Genomic DNA, 7,447 nt, shown 5'->3' with positions numbered 1-7,447 from the left:
AAGGAAGGAAGGAAGGAAGGAAGGAAGGAAGGAAGGAAGGAAGGAAGACAAAAATGAGGGAAGACAAAGAAAGGAAGGAAGACAAAGAAAGGAAGGAATGGAGGAAGCAAATGGAAGAAAAGAAGGCATGGAGGAAGGGAAGGGAAGAAAGGGAGGGAAGAAGAAAGAGAAGAGTAAAGAAAAAAACTACTAAAGACTTAGGGGAAATAAGCAGTTGTCACTATAATTATATTAAGTAAGATTTCATATAAGTGCTGCTGCATATAACATGCATTGAGTTTCATTCAAACCTCACATCAAATTTTTCCCTAGCTTTTAAATGCAATAGGAAGATTTTACCCATTTTGCAAAATAGGTGCTGAGAGCTACTTTATTCCAGAAAATTAGTCCCAGTTTATCCATTCCTGACTATAGTTCACTGTCTTCAGTTCAAAAGAAGGCAGGTGCGTTCTGAAACATTTGATATTATAGTCTTTAACACACCTCTACAAAACAGCTTCTTTCATCTTCAGGTAATGGACATGATAAGTATGATTCAGTGTATGAAATTGTAAGGATAATTAAAAACCTTAATCCAGGTGAAGGGCTTATAAGTTTCTAGTTTTTAAAAAATCAAATGATGTCAACCAAGAGAGTAATGTTAGTGAACTCAATTTGAGTGGATACATTGAGAAGACTCTTGGCATTCTCTAACAGACATAAATAGGTTTGCCCTGCCTATCCCTGTACCTTGTCATTCAAATCTTCCATTCACTATCGCAAATTCTGCTAGTATGAGCTGAGATTTTGACCATGACTTATCAGCCTTTCATTTCATAATTTGTCAATACATAAGGGTATATTGTACATTTTTTGAGCTCAAGCATTTCCTGATATTATATATATAATATGAGACATTTAAAAACACCAGAGTTGTGAGATCTTATACATTTTGCCAAAAACCTTGCACATAAGGTTACAAAAATCCAAGTGGATTTGACCAAGTCACTTAGGAAAAAGAAAACATGGAAGAGAATCAATTGGGCTTAGTCTATGAGTAAAACTTTCTCAGGCTGAACTATATAAATAAAATGATGAAAATTTGAATGCTGAAGAGTTGACTTCAGCATATTAGTTAAATTAGTCCTGTACCTGGAAATTTCAAGGTATTTTTGGCTTTAGTGGTATTTTAGTTTACATAGTATGGGGTCTTTTCACTTAAGGAAGAGTTATAATTTAAGGGACTGAATATCATTTCCTCAAACAGTATATTCCAAATGTTCAACTGGGTCCAGATGGTCTAATGTGGTATTTAAAACACTTTGACATCTGTGAATGAAAAACTCTCCTTGTTATCATATTAAACATACATCTAGGTAAGAAAAAGGCCCCAGAGTAAACATAGGGACTTGGTTGTACAGAACGCCTCACTTTTGACAGTCTGCTTAGTGGTAGAATATTTTAAGTTACCAAAAGAAATATTATACTTAAAGGGTGACAGAAATGAAAAAAAAAGCACTAACCTGATAGGGTTTTCCCTATTTTCCATTAGTTAAATTTTTTTTTCTGACATAAAAAGCTAAGAGTAATCAGCATCAATGTAGAAATCAGAAATAATCATCTGTAGGAAGGAAAGAGACAAAATAGTAATCTACAGTGGCTTCTTCTGTTCCCCACTCTGGCAAAATAGTCTTGGAATTGGAACTGGGGTCTCAGAAAAGCTTATGCATTCTTAAGACCTAAGTCATGGGGAAAATATAGATAGATAGATAGATAGATAAAACATTTTTAAAGTGTTTACTCTTGGGGAGGCCAGGTAGCACAGCATGTAAGAGCACTGGCTCCAGTGTTGGGATGACCTGGGGATCGAATCTGGGCTCAGACACTTAGCACCCACCCAGAAACACCTAGCCATGTAACCTTGAGCAAGTTACTTAACCCTGATTGCTTAATAAAAAAAAAGTGTTTATGCCAGGCAATGTGCGATCCGTGGGCGATAAAAATACAAGAATGAAAGACAGTCCCTGCTCACAAAAATTTAAGGTTGAACACAACATAAAAAGGAGATTTTGAAAGTATAGTGTAGAGATGACCAAGAACTGAGGTAAAGGATTATATCCAGAAAATATAAGGTAAAAGCTCAACTATTAGAAAAGATGGTAGGTGGTAGAATAGCTTAGTTCTTCAAAGAGTAGTGATTGTGAAAACTGGGACATTTGAAAGTGGTCATAGGTGTATATTTAGAAATTTCAATGTGTCTGTTTGCAGGGTAGGGTACTATCTAGGGCATGGTTTTCAAAACCAAGAATATCTGGGTTTGTGTTACCTATGGTGCATATATTTGGGCTGTCACTCTGGGCAAGTTACTTTAGCTCTAAATGCCCTAAATTATTCTTCAAGAATGAAGACCAAGGGGCAGCTATGTGGCACAGTGAATAGAGTACTGACCCTGGGTTCAGGAGAACTTGAGTTAAAATCCACACTCAGATATGGCACACTTGCTAGCTGTGTGACCTGGGGCAAGTCACTTAAGCCCAACTGCCTTGCCTTCACCCCTCCAAAAAATAAAGAAAGAAGAAAGACCAGTTGAAGAAAAAGTATAAACCTGTATGGATAGAGGCAGTTTTCTTACCTGCACATTCTCAGTATTAATAAATTGCAGGTTCATTCTTCCTAAGGAAATCAGAAGCTTCTTTCCAACCTGAAAACTAAAATTACAAAAGAATATGATATTCTGTTTTTAAAAGTTGCTGTATGTTCAGCTGTCTCCAGAAATTAGAAGATTGGATGCTAGTTTATAGAGCTATCTCTTAACACAAACCATATTTGCAATGTTTGGTATGAAAGAGCAAAGGACTTTTTTTCTACAATTTCATATTCCCAATATCAGACGCTCAGCATCAAAGTCTACAGAAAACATTTATTAAGCAACCTTCATTTTCCCATCTTTCTATTCCTGGAAGGAGAAGAGGGCACATTGAAGAGCTAGAGCAAATCAATCTTCATTATTGTTGAGAAATGGTAAACTCTGGAGTTCTCCAAAGGAACCATTTTTTTTTAATTGCAAAAACTGTTCTACCTATTTATTTTGAATTTTCTCAAAAATGTTTTCAAATATTCTTCAGGTTACCCTCATTATCCACTGGGATTAGGTTCTAGACATTCTTTTTTGTTGCAGATATAATGTTTATATCTGAAATAAAATGGGCCAATGGAAAACAAAACACTGGGCTTGTGGTGATAACACCTCTGCCCAAGTGCATCTATAACATTGACTAAGCTATGGGACTGTAAGTAAATACCTTTAGTTTTCTGTGTCTCAATTTCTTTGCCTATAAGCATTTATTAAATGTTTCTTTAATGATTATAAATTGGGGGGGAGTAGAAGTTGGGCTTTGATGACTACTAAACTTCCATCTAACTCTAAACATTGAATCTTTCAGTTATTTTCTCATTTGTAAATAAAAATATCTGACATTTATGTAGCATTTTGAAAAGCACTATATGTACATGTGTGTGTATATAATACACACACACACACACACACACATATATATATATATATATATATATATATATATATATATATATGGGGAGAGAGAGAGAGAGAGAGAGAGAGAGAGAGAGAGAGAGAGAGAGAATCATCTCACTGGATCCTTGAAGCAACCTTGTGAAGACTGCTCTTTGTTTCCATACCTTCCAGATGAGGAAACCAAAGTCTAAAGATGATAATAAACTTCACCTCGTTCACACAGCTATTGTCTTAGGAGGGCTTCAACTGCAGTGTTTCCTTTTTTTTTTTTTAAGTACTCAGGGTTAAGTAACTTCCTCAAGGTTGCACGGCCAGGTGTTTCTGGGTGGGTGCTAAGTGTCTGAGCTCGGCATTCGATGTCATCCCGACACAGGAGCTGGTGCTCTTACTGGCTGAGCCACCTGGCTGCCCCTTGCAGTGTTTCTTGATTTAAAGTATATCACCATATCTACTATACCAATATACTTACCTAAATGTGTCTTTGTGTGTGAGAAAAACACATTGTAAATCTCTCTCTGTCTCTCTCTGTCTCTCTCTCTCTCTTTCTCTCTCTCTCTCTGTGTCTCTCTCTCTATGTACACCCCCCCCCAAAAAAAAACAATGAATATTTCAGAACCCTCCTCTCTCCTCCTTTTTCAGTGCTTTTTCAATTGTCCTTATAACAAGGAGTTAAAAAAATGTCATTTGGTTACTAGTAGGATTTCAGAGCTTTCTTTAATACTAGATAAATTGTCCCTTAAATCCTGAACTCAGAGTTGTCTCTTGGCACTAGCAGGATCAGACATAAAGAGGCAGGTTTAGGACTCTCATTAGAAGCATGAAATTGGAAATATTAGAATGTTCAAATCCCAAATTGTAGAATTAGGAAGATTTTTGTTATGTTTATAAGGGACCCCATAATTAGAAGCTGGGGCTGATCTTTGCTGCACCTAGTCAAGGGGTTATCATCCATTATTCCTCGTGACAAAAAACCACACATAACATCCAACAAAACCTTGGTGAATAGACACAAAGGATTGTTTTATCAGAAACTGTGAATATTAGTCTTTTTACTGAGAAGAAACTTATACTCTAATGTTTATCATACTTCTTTTGAAGCCACAATTCATATATGATTCTATCTCAACCATACTCTTAGTCTAGGCTTGTTGCTTGTTAATTTAAAAAAATAAAGCATTATTTTCACTTAAAAATTAAAATATATATGTATATATTTTAATTATTGTTCCAGTGACACTAAAAGAAAATGAAAAACATTATATATTAGAATTTTTCCTTTTCAGTTTTATAGGCTGTTTAAATGGGATTGGAGAAGGCACTTTTATTTTTTGGTCGATTTTCTTTTTGGTTTTTATTTTTTGGTTGATTTTTTTTTCTTTTCTTTAAGAGCATCATAAAGCCTACAAGCCCAAACTGGCAAAACAAATATGCCAAGGAGTTCCAAATATAGATTTCATGCTCAAATTCCCATGAGCAGAACGTGCTTTTTTGCATTCTGATTCTTTTTAAATTAAGTGTTCAGATTGCAAGCACATGTTGGGTTATCTGAAATGTGGCATCATTTAATTGTCTCCAATATATTGTGATTAAAGGCATTTAACACTCTCTTGAAAGCCCTGAAAAGTAATTGACTTAAAATATTTAAAATAGAAGTGAGTTTATAAATTAACCATTGGTGTGGAATTTACATCAAAAAGAAGCAATTGGTGCAAGTCCATTACCTGCTTTGTATAATTTAAAATGTTCTCTCTCATTTCATTAGATTGTAACTTTTTCCTCTCTTAGCAACCAGGCACATTCACTCCCCCCCAGGCTACTTAAAGCTGTCTCAGATCTCAGCAGGCTGTCATTTCCTGAGCTTCCCCTAGCTCCATAAACTACTCATACCTATTTGTGGTTGTCCTGCAACTATCACACTGAAATGGATTGTTTGAAAAACCACTAGAGAAAACAGATGGGGAATATCTTTTCAGAAAGTACCACATTTCTGGACTTTTGGCAGATGTAATCTGTACATGAGTATTCCTGTGAATACTACTGTTCATCATGATGTGCCTTGGGATTTGTTTCTCTAATATGAAGAGACATGACAGAGTGCCTTGACCCTAGTGGACTGGCCTTCATTGGACACATTGGATTCATGGTATCTATAAGAGACATGAATATAAATTACAACAAAGAGCTATTAGAAATTTTGCAATGATAATAATCTTTGTAGAACTATTTTCTTTATGAATGCAAAGAGAAGAACTAAGTAGAATCATATTGCCATGGGCAAAATTTACCTGAATAGCTCAAATTGCTGTATGCAAAACAATTGGCTGGATAAAATTATTTCTATAGTCCTTTCCAGTTCTAAATGCTATCTATCATCTCCTAGAGATGTGGGGGTGGTCTAAATTTAAAGTAATTCGAAAAACTCATTTCTTCTAGAATATTTCTTCACTTCAGTCACCACACCTATTTGATTAATCTTTGAAAAGTAAAAATCTGTGGAGAAAAGGAACTGTGTATATTTGCATTTTATAGATTATAAAATCATAGATTTAGAGTTGGAAAACACCTTGAGCCTAATCCCACCTAGATCTCACATTCATTTTATATACAGAAAAACTGGAACATGGAATTGTATCTAGGGTGGTCCAAGTGAGGTTTTTTTTCCAATAGCATGGAAATTTAGAAGACACTAACAGCACTTGGACTTCTTCAGTAATATAGAAAGAAGTGCAAATACATGGCTACATAGCAAGCATCATTATTAGGTAACATAGCTTTTTAACAGATGGTATACTTTTCCCCTTTTTTGTTGAGCCTCATTTAAACTCCACCTCCCTCTTTCACTCACCCTTTCAATGAATTTACCTTCAAATGTTGACTTGGGAGTATGTTTTATGCATTGTCCTCCAGGCATGAAATAGTCTGCTTAGAGCTTTACCAGGGAGGTTAAAGGTATCCCCAACTGAGGTAGAGGAAGTTCAAGTGATTTACTTTTCATACTAGCACATAGATTAAAATTATTAGCATCTCCATATGTAGAAAATTGTTTAACTTTTAGATCTCAAGCTAGCTTTGAACATTTTACCATTACCATTAAGAAAATTGTTCTGAGTATAAAGCCTACAAGCTCTAGATACAGAAACAAACTTTATACTAGCTCCTCATTATCACAGTTACTAGGATGTTCCTTTCCATCTTGGTGACATTTTTCTTCTCTAGTCTATAAAGTTGCTTTTTTTTTCCCCAGTAGATACTTTTAGTAAAATAAGGGCGTTTTTCTGCTTAGAAACCTTATTAATATAAGGACGAGATAGGGAAGAGAAGAAATAAAATGCAAACTTCTGAAATTAAAGTAGAGTTAAGTCGATATTTTATACTTCAACTCTTTAGTCCTCTTGAACTTCATGCTTTAATTCTGGATAACAAGTTGGAATTATGGCCCTTCACAACCCATTAGTAAACAGTTCTTGACATTGACCAAGTACTACTACTACTAGCCTATAACTCAAACATATCAAAGAGAAAAGGGTCTTAAATATTTTTTTAAAATTGTTATTTACATAGCTATAAAGAATGGAAACCAAGGGGGTGTCTACAAATTATGGAATAGTATCAGAGAGACTAGGGAAGACTTGTGCAAACTGATGCAGAGCTAAATGAGCAGAACCAGAATAGTTAACACTATGTTTTCAATATTACCTTTAAAATGACCAAACCTGAAAAATTTAAGAATTCTGATCAATGATTTAATCAACCATGACACAAAAGACTGATGAAGAATAATGCTGCCCCAAAACCAAGATTTCCCCAATATGAGAATTAATTTCTTTTGCTTGATTATGTTTCAATAATGTGAATTTTCTTTCTTTGTTGTTATTCTTTGTTTTCTTCTTCCTCTCTCTCATTCTTCCTCCTTTTCTCCCTCCCTCCCTCCCTCCC

This window comes from Petaurus breviceps, unplaced genomic scaffold, assembly GCF_028583685.1.
Source record: "Petaurus breviceps papuanus isolate PSGF00001 unplaced genomic scaffold, PetGlider_PUasm1.0 80, whole genome shotgun sequence".
NCBI lineage: Eukaryota > Metazoa > Chordata > Mammalia > Diprotodontia > Petauridae > Petaurus > Petaurus breviceps.
Note: the sequence above shows the minus strand (reverse complement) of the source record.